This window comes from Castor canadensis, chromosome 11 (assembly GCF_047511655.1).
Source record: "Castor canadensis chromosome 11, mCasCan1.hap1v2, whole genome shotgun sequence".
Classification (NCBI taxonomy): domain Eukaryota; kingdom Metazoa; phylum Chordata; class Mammalia; order Rodentia; family Castoridae; genus Castor; species Castor canadensis.
The window spans coordinates 76,286,111-76,301,091 of NC_133396.1; the positions used below are offsets into that span (position 1 = coordinate 76,286,111).

The window sequence follows — 14,981 nt, forward strand, 5'->3', positions numbered from 1 at the left end:
ATTGCAGACTGGCTTTATTCAGAACACAGGTTCTTAATTTACATGGAACTCCACAGATCTGCAAGGATGTAATTGAAAAGTCAATTCATTATTAATAAATTTGTGATTATCCAATATGTTTTATCATATTCAAACAGAGGATCATGTCAAATTCTGGCCATAAGAATATTTTTTAATGTATTGCATCATACCAGACACCTCCTCAGCCCTGCAAAAAACAACCTCACATTGTCCTGGCTTGATTAGTCTGGATGTGCCTACTACAAATAGTCAGCCTCAGCCAAGTACTATGTTCCTAGCTACTCAGGAGGCAGAGATCAGGAAGATCACTGTTTAAAGCCAACCCAGGCAAAGAGTTCATAAGACCCTATCTCAAAAGTACTCAATACAAAAAAGGGCTGGTAGAATGGCTCAAGTGGTAAAACACCTGCTTAGCAAGTGTGAGGCCCTGAGTTCCTGCCCCAGTACCACCACCACCAAAAAAAGTTAGCCTCTCACAGATTTATTAACAGTGCGTGCACATTTGTTTAAGATATTAAATAAATACAGCTGAGGAAAATAATGATATATAACTCATATTTACCAAAACTGATTCTACTATAGCTAACTTTTAATTTTTAGCAAAATTAAACTTCAGTACACTCATTTCTTTGTTGGTTTATTGGGTATTATGTTCCATGAATTTCTTTGTATATTGAAACTCCATAAGTTATTTAGTGCTTTGTACTCATAGATAATTTAATTTAGTCACTGTGGCTATTTTATAATTTGGGAGAAATTTGGTATTAGAATGAAAATAAAAGTATGACATAGTTATCTCTTTTTATAATATCGTAGTGGTGTTGTATGCAGTGGTACATGCCTATAATTCCAGATAGTTGATAGGCAGAGGCAGGAGGAGCACAAGTTCAAGGCCAGCTTGGACAAAGTTTGTGAAATTGTATCTCAAAACAAAATACAAACAAAAAAGTCTGAGGATGTGGTTCACGTGGTAAGAATGTTTGCCCCTGGGTTCAATCCTCATGATTCCTAATTAAGTAATTCCAGTACCAAGATAATTTAAATATACTCACATACACACAGAGGAAGAGAGAGCATTGATCTATGAATCATCGATTTTTTAAAAAAATAAATAGAACAAATACTGTCTTTACAATCATTATTCCAAAGACCAATGTAGTTGTACATGTCTCTGTTGGGCTTTTGAGGTTGTAAATTAAATGCGTGAACTGACAAAATATTGCTCAGTCTAATGAAACTCTGGCACCAATGGAGAAAGAGGACCAGGACGCCAGCTGAGATCTGAGCATCAAACCGCCCTCGGTTACAGAGAGGCAGGAAGAGTCATATCCTGTGCAGGAAGCAGATGGAAGCCCACAGCTGAGGTCAGGAATCGTGTTGTGATACATCATTTCCTGGACCATCTGTGTCCATATGTGTCAGGAATATGTCCCTGTGATTATAGCTATTTAAGGTTGTGATAAGGTATATGGATAGCAAATGGTAAAACTTGGCGACAGAAAATTCTGCAAAGTATGGCATATTTCTGCATCTCCATCTTGCAAATAATGGCATACAATTTGTGTTGGGTCACTAGGGCCCCTTTAGTTCCCTTCTGGTATGAGAACAAATGTATATAAATGAATAAAATTATTGCCCAAATTCAATTATTTAAAAGCAGGAGACATTGACTATTAAAGAATTATAATGAAGTGTACTATTTACAATGCCCTAAATGGGTTAGATGCAAGAGATTCAAATTTTTTTAATTATTGATCTTTTTAAAGGTAAAAGGTAAACTAGATATGGACAAGTAAAAGGTAAGATATGGACAGCGTTTTAAAAAGTATTGTTATTGATAGCCAGCTTAGCAAAGGAATAAGGAATTTTGTAGTTAATCTCACTTTCACAGGACCCTAAATATGAACTGTGACTCACTAATGTAATTTCTGTTTAAAAATTCAAGAAGTGAACTTTCTCCATTATAATTTCAAGAGTAGCTCACTTATTGAAATGTCAGAGTTTCTGCATACTTGTTTCTTAAGTTACAGAGTGCAAGGAGAAATTTCCTCAGCCTGTATATATTTGCCACAAAATCATTCTGTATAATGGAATCTAGGATGCAGATGTGAGTGAAAGTACGTTCCTTCTAACCTCATTTTACTGAAAGGACATAACATTATATGAGACTATAGACTGTAACAACAAATGTCATGGTCTTTCTTCTTTCTTTGTTGTGTATCCAATTAAGAAGTGCTAGAGCAATGGATATATTTTAGAAAGATTTCCAGCACAAATGGTTAAGTATGAACTAAATTGATACTTGAACATCATTTACTTCATTGTCTACCGTATGGACTCTTCCTTGTACAAGGTTTTGACAGAGAAATTGATATTAATGAAATAACTGACCACAACTCCTTGACCAGTCCTGACTGGTCAAAAATCAACTCAAGCACATACGCAACCAAGGATCCTTGCCTTGAGTCAGTAAGTCTATGATTTCTAGGAATCAATTCTCTCCTCTTCAAAATTAGCATATACGTATATTTACATATATGTGTATGTGTATAATGAACAAACCTCATATATACACAGATATATGATTATGTAACTTCATGGAGCAAAAGTAATAAAATGCAATTATTTCAAGAATATGTTGGTGCAAAATATTTTGGCCAAATACAGTTTTGAAAATTGTCATTCCAAAGAATCAAAATACAAACAAAAATATAGAAAAATTGGAATCTGGTATCTGCTAAGTAATCAAAGCTAAATATTCATCAACTTAAACTGCAACTCTAAAATGGAGATTAATATGACCTTGAAATTAGTACAGAAACAAAAAAAGGAAACATAGTCTTTGACCCAAATGCAGGTAATTCTTATGTGCACTTTTAAATTATATGCCAATAACGGTGCCAGTGATAACCACTCAAATAAAAACCCTATTAAATGTCATGTTATTGCTCAGCTGCATTAGACCACCTGAGATATTAAAGATAAGCCTGAGGCAGAGAAGAAACAAAATTAAGTCATTCGTCTTTTGAGTAGTTTGCTCATAAAGCAGACAGACCCATGTAGGATCTCTGCAAAATAAAACATAACAAATGTTTTCCTAATGTCCAAAGTCATCTTAATATACATATTTCAGATTCATAATTAACTGTTAAATTATGATATTTTATTTAAAAGGACTGCTATCAAGAAAGAATCTTATGTTAGAAATGTGTGCATTTCAATGACAATTTCCAAAATGCTCATGATAGATCATAATACAATATATTTTAGCTGACTCATGAAAATTATACATATTAATGAGGTACTATGTTGTTTAAATACTGGATACATCATATAAATACTAAAATCAGTAAGAATATTTATCTCTTCAAACCATTATCATTTCTTCATGGTGACAACATTCAAAATCCACTTTGAAATCACATCTACATAACGTTTACTATGTTGGCTTTTTTTTCCACATCAGAAGGGTAATGTGCCCACGTCGTAACAAGATTTGAGGGTGGCACATGTTATGCAGAGGCGTGAACACCCAATCATCATGCTTGTGAACCAAAAAAGGATCTAATGTTTACTATGTTTAACACCCAGTGTCAGAGCTGCTTACTGTAAAACGGAAACTGAAACTTAACATACACACACACACATACCAACTGGATCTTGGGATTCAAACTAAAGAAATAAGTGTCTTCAGACATAAAATTTATTGTGGGAAAGAATGTAGAAAGTGTCAAGAACTTTTTTTTTCTAATCTTGCTGGTTAGGAGCTACTGATTGCAAACAGAGAGAAGTAAACACATTGAGATAACAATTCACACTCCAAGATAGCCATTATTAAAAAATAGAAATAACAAGTGGTTGCAAAGATGTGAATAAATTAGAATTTTCATGCATTGTTGGTAGAAATGTAAAATGATCCAATTGCATTAGAAAGCATCGTGTTTTCTAATTATCAATTTTCCAGCAATTTAAATTTTAAATTGTACTACAAAAGATTTGAAAGCAGGAACTGTAAAAGTGATTTGTATACCAATGTTCATAGTAGCATTATCACAATTACAAACTGGTAGAAGCAATCCAGATGTCCACTGACAGATGAATGGCCAAACAAAATGTGTTATAAACATGTTATGTAATGTTATTCACCTTAAAAAAGTAAGGAAATTCTGACACATTGGAATAACATGAATGAATCTTGAAACATACCAAGTGAAATAAACCAGTATCTGAAGGAGAAATATTACATGGCTCATCTTATGAGGTTCTTAGAGTTGTCAAATACAGGAGAACAGAGAATAGAGTACAACTTGTCAGAAAAGGAGTGGAAAGAGAGGGAAGCTAGTGTTTAATAAGTACATAATCTCAGTAGGAGATGATGGGAAAATTCTGAAGATGGGCCGTGGTGATGACTGCACAACAATGTGAATAAACTTGCTAACACTGAACTGTACACTGAAAAGTGGTTAGAGAAGTGAAGTGGTTGTATGTCATGTATATTTTGCCATGACAGACAGAGACAAAGAAGTGGAGGGTGGGCTAGGAAGTTACAAACTGATAACTAAACAAAGCTTTCAGATTCTTTTGTTAAAAATTAGTCAGATAAAAATTTCCCTCCTCTTAATAATAGAGTTTATTGGTTTCCTTTGTTTTGTTCCACTGAGATTATAAACAGTCTCCAAGGTGACCTTCACAGTGCTCTTCTTCTAGATTATTTTTCTCCATGTCCCAAGCTTATGAACATCCACTTTGTGGCAGTAGTTCAAGTCAGCGGACAGCACACAACTGACAAACCTGTTCATTGGAAGAAATGTGTCTGGATAGTGCTCTTCTGTAATGCTATTAGCTATCTACTCCCAGACCAGTCTCTGCAGGTAGAGTTCTTGCTATCTTCTTAAAATTTATCTTCTGATTTTCCAAGTAGATAATTTTACCTGGCTGACTTCAGAAATACACTGGATATCTCTTTAATTTATAGTTTGAAGAAACAAAAAGAAAAATATTGCAAGGTAGAAAATCCTTTCCCTGTGTGGGCATATTTCATTGCCTGCAAGATGAAAAGGAGCACCTATTTTTTTTTAAATTCCCAGTGCAACTGATTTTTCTACATGTTATAAATAACTAAATCTAGATAAATAAACATGTGGGTAGAATAATTGGCTTTATCCTTTGCCCAGATAAAAACTATGCTTTTAATTTTCTCTATTCCTTATTCATCTTTTAATATAAATGTTCAGTAGGGGTTTAAATTCTTTTCCCAAGCTTCGTTTTTATCATGTTTCTAATTACCAAGCCTAATTGCTCCAAACTTGAAAGAGCCTGTGAATTTTTTTAAATTGTTTTCTTTAATTATGATTCTTTAGTGAAGAAAACACCGCTAAACAAAAGTTAAAACTGAGCACTGAGTATGTTGCAGAGGCAAAAAGAAAGAAATTAAATATTTGCTTCGGGTGGAAAGGGAAGGGAGAGTGGGAGGGAAGTTGGAGTATAAGAAAGGGTAATGGGGTGAAGATAATCAATGTACATTATGTGTACAGGTCACTTGACTCTATGACTTAAGATTTATGGTGGTCAAATTGACCATCTTATGGGAAGATTCAAATAAATATACAAATACTACAATGTTTATACTACAGACTACTTATTTTGAATTTTCATAACTTAAATGAAGACAGTGACAGAAAAAGTAAGCAAGGTTTTTAAAATATTTTTCTTAGGTATATTTTTCTGCCTCATATATAAACTTCAAACTTTAATTCAAGCAAGACAAAAACAGTTATAGGTAGCAGGTGTGATAGATGCCTTTCTAGTAGCTAAGTTTATATCCAACTGGGTTAAAAATTGCACAGTAAAAGAAGCAGTGATTGAAACCTCCACCAAAAACATTGTGAAAAAACATTACTTCATATGTTTGCCTTAGTGGCTAAAACTATATATTTAAATTTTATTTTATTCATGGTGCAAACAAGACTGCAGACAGAACTAAGGATTAGAAGCTAGAGTCTGGGTGGCTATGATGTGGCATAGAATGGAAGGTTCTTCTTATTTCTAGAGATTCTAATGATACCTGAATGATCAGGGATGAAGGTGAACAGGTATATGTGGCCATATTCCTTTTGAGACCCATATTTGGGAATGAAAGGCCCAAAGGCATCTGAGAAGCAAAGTGAGAATCTGAACAGAAAAGTAGAATGAAAATGGATAGAATTTGAAAAAAAAATGTTAGAATGAGATGGTTCAGGCCTGTACTCCTACCTACTTAGGATGTAAAGATCAGGAGGATCATTGTTCAAGCCATCTTGGGGAAAAAGTTCATGAGACTCCATCTCAATCAATAAAAGCTGATGTGTGCTGGGCACCCATGGCTCACGCCTATAATCCTAACTACTCAGGAGGCAGAAATTGGGAGGATTGCAGTTCAAAGCCAGCCTAAGCACATAATTTGTGAGACCATATTTCAAAAATATCCAACACAGAAAAAGGCTGGCAGAGTGGCTCACTTGCCAAGCAAGTGTTAAACCCTGAGTGCAAGCCCAAGTACTATCACACACACACACACACACACACACACACGCACACACACGCACACACAAATAAACTGGGTGTAGTGGTATGTGTCTGTCATCCCAGCTGCAGGGGAAGCACAAATAGGAGAATTTCTTCCAGGCCAGCCTTACCATTAGAAAAGATTTTATCTCCAAAATAACTAAAGGAAAAGGGGCATGGATCAAGTTGATAGAGTTCCTTCCTAAGTACAAGGTCCTGATTTCAACCAACAGTACCACCAAAAATAGAAAACAAAGAAGTCTGATGAAGAAATAAAGAAAATATGTAGGCTGGAGAAGACTGGAGGACTGGCAGCTAGTTAGGGTGCAGAGGGAAGATTCAAATGATGGACCCCATGGCTGAAGCCACATCAATGCATGAAATACAGTTAGCCAGCATAATTAGTAAATCAAGTCCTACATTTTCACTGACAAATAGACAAATTAGTGTAAAAAATGTCCACTGACGGGTAAAGGTTACCTGCATGTAGAAACTGAAGATGACCTGGGAGGCTAGTCATGAGAGACTGACTCAAGAATGCCCAATACTGACATAGAGAAAACCATGAACTAACGCTGACAGGAAAGCTACTTGGATGAAAGTCACCTTTGTGGGACACAGCAAAATGACCATTCTCTAAGAAGACACAACCTATTGATGCATAGCTTGAAAATCTGTGGTAAAATTTATTCCAAGCAAAATGCAAAAGCCCCCTTCACCTGGGCAGACTCATCTCAATAATGGTTTGGCAAGGGATGAATAAGTTCATTCTAGCACTCATATTCGTCCTTGCCTTTGTTTCTAGTGGGGTACCCATCAATGCCCAGATGTGTGTAGCATCCCTCCCACAACAGTGAGTATACATGGGATCAACACAAAGGAGTATATCATTCTTCCTTTACTTGTTTATTTAAGAAATATTTATTGAACACCTCTCCTATCCCAGCTACTGTGCTTGGCTCTGATCCAGACATTACTCTGATGAACTGAACACTAAACTACTTCAAGGACAAGAACAAAGGTCAGTGGAAGATGAAAGGGATGATCAGGCATAATTAGGTTTGAGTAGAATAATATTTCATTTATGTAGCACCATCAGTAAATCCAGATGTATTTTATGTAAATGCATAACTATAAAAAATTAAAGCTTTATTCTTAAGGAATGAAAACTTGGTATTTTATAAATTTGGCATTGAAATCTTAGAAGAGTATAAACAGTTCCACATTTAGACTATGTTTTAATCTGTTCTTGGTAGTGAGGGATAATTTTATTGACATAAATTGCTATAAAATATGTTGGGGATCTATCTAGACTGTGATACCATTTCAGTTGCTGCTCAGCCATGTAAACATAAACACCCCACTGGGGGTTCTTATGTCTCAGTGGGTGATCTGTAAGTTCCTTTCCAGCTCTGTGGCTCTCTCAGGTTATACGCTCCATTGGTCTAATGTCTAGATGATAGTTAGCATTTATATAACACTACCACAGGATAGGCACTATTCTTCACACATTACATGTGGTAAAATATAGAATACCCTTGAGAGTCCTATGAAAGGGCTACACTTTTGTTCCACTTATAGTTGATGAAAGTAATGGGAAAAGGGGTTATGTGATAGCTATAAAATAGCAGAATAGAGATTGGCACCAGTTAACCTGTCTCCAAAAACACTTAAGACAATAAGAATTTTATTAAAAACGTCAGCTTAAGGAAAATTAATATATAAAGCAAGTCAGTTTTGAGTGATTCAATAAGAGAAAGACATTGTAGTGGGCAGTGAAGAATTCTAGATTACTTTGCTGTCTTGCCTCCCACTCCAAGTTCTCCCATCTAAGCAGAAGAGATTTCAAAACTGCCAAAATAAATGGTTTATAGTTCAAATTCCAATATTTTGAGTCTATAACTTTAGAGGCCACACATGTTCACCTTTGTTTAAATGCATACTTATTATCTTTCATATAACAGAAAGCAAAAAATAATAAATCTTGTTTTGCAGAAAAAAGGTAAATTTGCAGATTCTGCTTGTCAGAATGAAAGATGAGTATAATTCCATAGTTGTGCTTGCTACATTGTAATTACTTTCTCAGCAGTATATTAATTAGTCAACTCCAGTAGTCTAGAACTCTTTGATGCTAGGTAATGAGATTAATAATAGATTTTTATCAACCCTCTAAAAGCTACAACAGGCATCAAGTATTTCTGATCTGTATTGCTTATAAATAGCTGTGAAAAAATCCCTTCAGATGTCCACAGCTAACCTGGGACCCTGGTGTTCTATATATCACAATATCCAGTGCTTGTAAGAGGAACATCTATGAGAACAGCAGACCAATTTTGCAGTACATACTTGGTGTAGAATGGATTGACTTAAGTACTTTCCCTGAAGGAGTAGTCTCATGCTAGCTATTGCCTGATGCATTGCAACCTCTCGAGACACATGGCCTGGAGTTTATAAACCACTAAGCAAACACAGGTAGTATTCATTGAGAAATATTTACCACGGACATAAAATATCAAGGATTTCTGTTTTTGATGCAGTCACATTTTTCTACAGAGAAGACAGTTTTGCATGTGGTGATGATAATGAATCATAGAAATATTGACTACAAATAAAAATTGGACTGTATTTGGTACATTCATAATATGCATGTCTATCTGGACACACTCCCATCCACACCATTTGTGTTACATTTTTCTGCCTTATGTAGTTCACAGTATTTGTTTCTTTTTATAAATGTCCTAGCACAGATTTATTTGGTCTATGGAAGTAGGCTACCATGTGTCACTCGATGTGTTGACTTTCTCAGTCACTCTGGCAGAAGCCCAATGAGGTTGCCTCCTCCTGCCTCCCTCTCTGAGGAAAGACCACTGTTGGAAACTGAACTCTTATGTTCAGTTCATGATTTTGTTTCAGGATTGTTTGCAACATGAATACTATTAACATGAATTTTAAAGCATTTCCCTTTTCCTTCCCTTACCAAGATGTAGGGTGTGACATCTGTGTCTCCTTGGCTATCCCATCAGCTGTATCTGTAACTGAGTAAATAGTTGTACAAGATTATATGCATTTACTACATTCAAGTGTATTTTTAGCTATAAAAAGTGAGTTCATTCCAGTAGATGTTAGATCAAGTTTCTATTTATAGGTCTCATTCACCCTTAACTTTGGTACAGCAAATAATTCCTTTCTGGCAAAATAAGATAAAAAGAGAAAATTTTAACAAGTTGTGAACATCAACTATTGTTCTCAGTACACTGCAACGAAATTTCTATGACATTTTCTCAGGATAAAGTTCACTTTTGCACCAAAAAGAACTTGTGATGCTTGTTGAACTCCATAGAGAAATGTTTCTATAAATGTTTGTTAATATTGATATACAGAGAGTAGGAGGTCTGCCCATGGGACTATCTCAAACAGCTAAATCGGTCATGACTGGACCTCTTTGTTGCCTGTTATTTCTGTCCCAGGAGAGGCATAGGAACATTCAGAATACTCTCCTGCCCAGAAGTAAGTACTCATGCCTAAGAAGGCATTTGAAAGAGTTCGTCTCCAGAGGAGGTAACTGAAGTCTGTGCAATAATATTTAAATGTTGTGTAACATTTTTATTAAGATATAAAAGATCAATTAATAACTCTTTACTAGGTCTTTATGTCTCTTGATGTTCTGAAACAGTCACATTATTATTTATTATTATGAATAAATAAGCAAAAACTGGGCTAGTCCAAGGAGCAGAAAACACTTGATTTTAGTCAGTGCCCAATACAAGATTATAGGTTGAAAGTGCTCTGAAATTCTAAGCTGCCTTCACTCTATAATCAGGGAACTGTAAATCATGAGCAATACTGTGAATAGATAGATTGCAGTACATGTAGCTTAGTGTAGGAGTTTCTATGAATGTCCAAGTAGTGTGTGTGTGTGTGCGTGTGTGTGTGTGTGTGTGTGTGTGTGTGTGTGTAGATAGTGGAGTTGGGATAATGGGATAATGCTCTTTTTACAGAATAAGATAACCTTGCTACCGTCTACATCTTCCCTTTGATATACTGGTCACACCATTGTCCTATAAGACCAATATAATTTTTCAGAGCTGACTTCTAAGTTATTCTCCATATGTTAGTTTATTATTGAAATTTGATTTGATATACTAAATGAACCACATTAAGTACACGATAATGTTCTAAATGTCTGCTTGGTTGTCAAATGATTAATAAAAGGGACCTAAGAAATGTTCCGACCTGTGAGATTCCAAATACAGTCCCAGATACAACCTTTTTTCTCCCAAAGTTACACTCCTGAATTAAAATGACAAAAATCTTCTTTGATTGCAGAGTCCTCTAGGTCACACATTGCTCTTGTATAATGTTTTTGCTGAATTCTCAGTGTGGATGATGATCCCTGATGTCAAGGACCCTCTTCACCTGCTGCTTTTGATGGAACACAGAAGTTCTTTCACCTGACTGGGTACATGTTTTCCATTCTTTAGGGATTTATCTGGATCACACAGACATGCTCTAGAGTCTAGTATGATTGCAGAGCTGAGAAGAGACCCACCTAGTAATGGCTGATGTCCCTCAGTAAGACTTGGGTATTTGCTTTATGATAAGGTTAAGAAAATATTTGTAGTTAAGAATCTTTAAAAGAAATAGTATTGTATTCAGTTTTCTATATTTGACCACATAACTCTTTTTTAAAGGAAATATATATTAATATCTGTTTTCAGAATGGATTAAGAAAATGTGGTATTTATACACAATGAAATTTTATGCAGCCATGAAGAAGAACGAAATGTTATCATTCGCTGGTAAATGGATGGAATTGGAGAACATCATTCTGAGTGAGGTTAGCCTGGCCCAAAAGACCAAAAATCGTATGTTCTCCCTCATATGCAGACATTAGATCAAGGGCAAACACAACAAGGGGATTGGACTTTGATCACATGATAAAGCAAGAGCACACAAGGGAGGTATCAGGATAGGTAAGACACCTCAAAAACTAGATAGCATTTGTTGCCCTCAATGCAGAGAAACTAAAGCAGATGCTTTAAAGCAACTGAGGCCCATAGGAGAAGGGGACCAGGAACTAGAGAAAAAGTTAGTTCAAGAAGAATTAACTTAGAAGGCAACACACATGTACAGGAAAGCAATGTGAGTCAACTCCCTGTATAGCTATCCTTATCTCAACTAGCAAAAACCCTTGGTCCTTCCTATTATTGCTTATACGCTCTCTTCAACAAAATTAGAGATAAGGGCAAAATAGTTTCTGCCAGGTAGCGAGGGGGTAGGGGGAGAAAGGGAGGGGGTGGGGGGTAAGGGAGGGGGTGGGGGAAAGGGGGGGAAATGACCCAAACATTGTATGCACATATGAATAAAATAAAAATTTTTTTAAAATTAATATCTGTTTTTGCTTAGAAGTATCCTCCAAAGGCCCACATGCTACAGGCTTGGTCGCCCATCTGTAGTGCTACTAGTGAGCCTGTAGTAGCTGGGGCCTAGTAGAGGGAAGCTAGAATATTGAGGCCATGCATTTGAAAACATATTGGGACCATGGCCTTTTTTGGTCTCTCTCTTTGTTTCTAGGATGCCATGAAATGAACAGGCCTTCTTCTGCCACTTACTGCTGCCATGATCACTGCCACCACAGGCCCAAAGTGATGGAGTCAATTGACCTTGGGCAGAAACCTCTGAAACCATGATCCCAAATAAAATTTTCCTCCTTCAAACTTGATTATATTAGGTATTTATTGTGTTATCCTGATGGAAAGCTGACTTGTTCAATATCTCCTAGAATATTGGTATTCTGAAACAGACTCTAGGAAATTATTTATAAGATTTTTGTCCTCCACTCAAATGTAAATATGTTAAGCATTAAGCTTTATTTTACTAGGCATAAATTTGATTTATCCAATACTTTCCTAAGAAATTTCAAAGAAGAGAATGGAGAAAACATGAGGACAATGTTGTTGTTAGAAATTAAACCTTGGCTTAGTGGGCAGTTTTATTTGGATACAATCTGGAGAGCATATTTTAAATTAAGGGAAGAACCATTCTGACCCATCTGGGATTGTAGATATTTGGAAGCACATTCAAGCAGATAATTGATTTATTGAAACTAGAGAATTCAGTGGTTTTCTCTATGGGCTTTATTATCATTTATTTTAATAATTTTCTATGCATAGTAATTTTATGTAACATGTATATAGTGCTAAATGATATGATTTTAAAAATAAACTTCAAGGACTTTTAAAATTATGATGTTTAGCCATGATTTTTATAACTTTGGTTTCTCAATTGTTATTTCTATTAGGTAGCATTACGCCCACCACAGATTTTCCATTGGAGATCCTGTGATCATAATAGTTGGTGGTTGGTATACACTAAATTGTCCCTGCCCCATTCATAGGGTGAAACTCTAAGCCACTGTCCCTCAGAATTGACTATACTTGGAGAAAGGTCAGTGAAACAGTTAACTACTGCTAAATGAGATCATTAGAATTCAGCGTAAGCTAATATAACTGATCTTATAAGGAAAGGAGATTAGCCCAGAGCCAGAGAGATAACTATATGAGGATGGAATAAGAAGGCAGCCATATACACACCAAGAAGAAAGGCCCTCAGAAGAAACCAAACCCAGCAATACTATGACCTTATATTTCTAGCATCCAGAATTCGTGAGAAATTTTTTTGTTTAAGCCATTCTATCTGTGTATTTTGTTATGGTGACTCTATCAAACTATGCTGTTGTGTCCTGTAACTAACACGGGTCATTTTCCATTTGGCTTTCCAAATCCAATTTTTACCTTTCTCCTGAACTACAGAAGGCTTATAAACCCTGATGACTGGCTTCCACTATTCAATGTCTTCCCCTACCCTTTGACTTTAAGCCAGGATCAGGGAAACTGAAAACCCCAGAAGATCTGACGGCAGATAGGAAGAGAGTGAGATATTGTACGGTTTCCCTGGAATCTTTGAGATATGGACTCTTTGAGATATGGACTATCTGGATAGTCCTAAAAACCATAACTCTTATCCAGTGACCCTCAACTACAGCTTCAGTTACTGGCTCATTTTCTCTGTAATCTCCTTCTACTTGCCCCTTCAAGTCTAAGATTGGTAAGATTCCTACTGTTTCTTTTCCTTGGAGGATGCTTCTCTAGACTTTGACCACATCTTTGTGCACAGCTCCTCTAATATCTGTCCTTGGTTACCCATTTCAGCCTCCTAGCTGCTCCTGCCGGGACACTGAGGCAACAGTTTAGTGGAAGTGAAGGAAATAGTCTGTTCTTACCATGACAGAGACAAAAAGTCAACATTACCTAACTGGAATGTGTATTTTATGACAGCACATTATCTCCTTTACCTATTTTTTTTAATTTTAACTCTGATAGTGCCTTAAATAGATGGCACAATCAATGAGTAATTAGTGAGTAGCTATCATACAATACCTTTTAAAGATGTTCACTTACTAGAGTTGATGCTCTTAATCTCCTAAATGTAATTGTAGGTTGCTCTAAGGAATCAAAGAGGTAAAACTAATGTTAGCGTTTCTTAATTCACGTGGTCTCAAATCATTTTCTCATTCAACTTCAACCCATTTATCCCTCTTTTTCTTATATAGAATTTAAAGGTGTTCATAATTTAAGAAATTCAGGAAAGTGAAAATTTAGGCTCAGTATACATAATGTACGTTAAATTTAATTAAGTCCTATTTATATTGAGGTCCAGTTTCTTGAAAAACTGCTAAGATATTATATCATAAATAGTATGAGAGAATGGCCTAACACCAAACACACATAAATAAAATCACTTAGCAATATTAGCTTTATAAAATTTCTTTATCAAATTTCAAGATTTTTAAAGTTTTGCATTTTTTGTTAACAACCTGTTAATATATTCTTCTAAATATTTATAAAATTTGTAATTGTACCTCTGCTGCCACCTAGACCTTAGTGGAAAGAATTGCATGCAAACTTCTCAGTATTAGATGTGTTGATGCATAAAAATGAAATGATGCATAAGATAATTATCTGACAATATTTGGTTGCATTAATTTTAGCATTCTCTTGCAAAAAATTCATGAGACACTTGCAAATGCATTCATTTATTGCATAGTAGAATATACCCTAATAGTTTATTAGCTAACTTTTAGAGAAAAGAAAAAAGAAGGGAAATATATATGAAAAATGATGAGCCAATGTATTATTTCAAGAAGTTTTAAGAAGAATGAGTAACATAATCAATTAAAGTTTATAGCACATGTATTTACTCTTTTGACATTGATATCTCTAATTGAAATTAATCTACAATCATTAATTGCTCTTTTATAATAGATCCACCCCCACCCATTAAATATTCATAAATTTACCTGGGAAGCAGTACAGTGAAGCTTTAAATGTCAGGCTCCGGAGAGAATGAGTCAGGTT

At 35.4% G+C, this 14,981-nt stretch overlaps 1 non-coding gene across 1 annotated transcript; it reads right to left on the minus strand.

The window, feature by feature from the left end:
• Window positions 1-3,481: 3,481 nt before the first annotated feature.
• On the minus strand, window positions 3,482-3,585 carry LOC141414550 (small nucleolar RNA U13). Its single transcript, XR_012439565.1, has one exon. It is a non-coding gene; the product is annotated as a small nucleolar RNA U13 (small nucleolar RNA).
• Window positions 3,586-14,981: the final 11,396 nt, after the last annotated feature.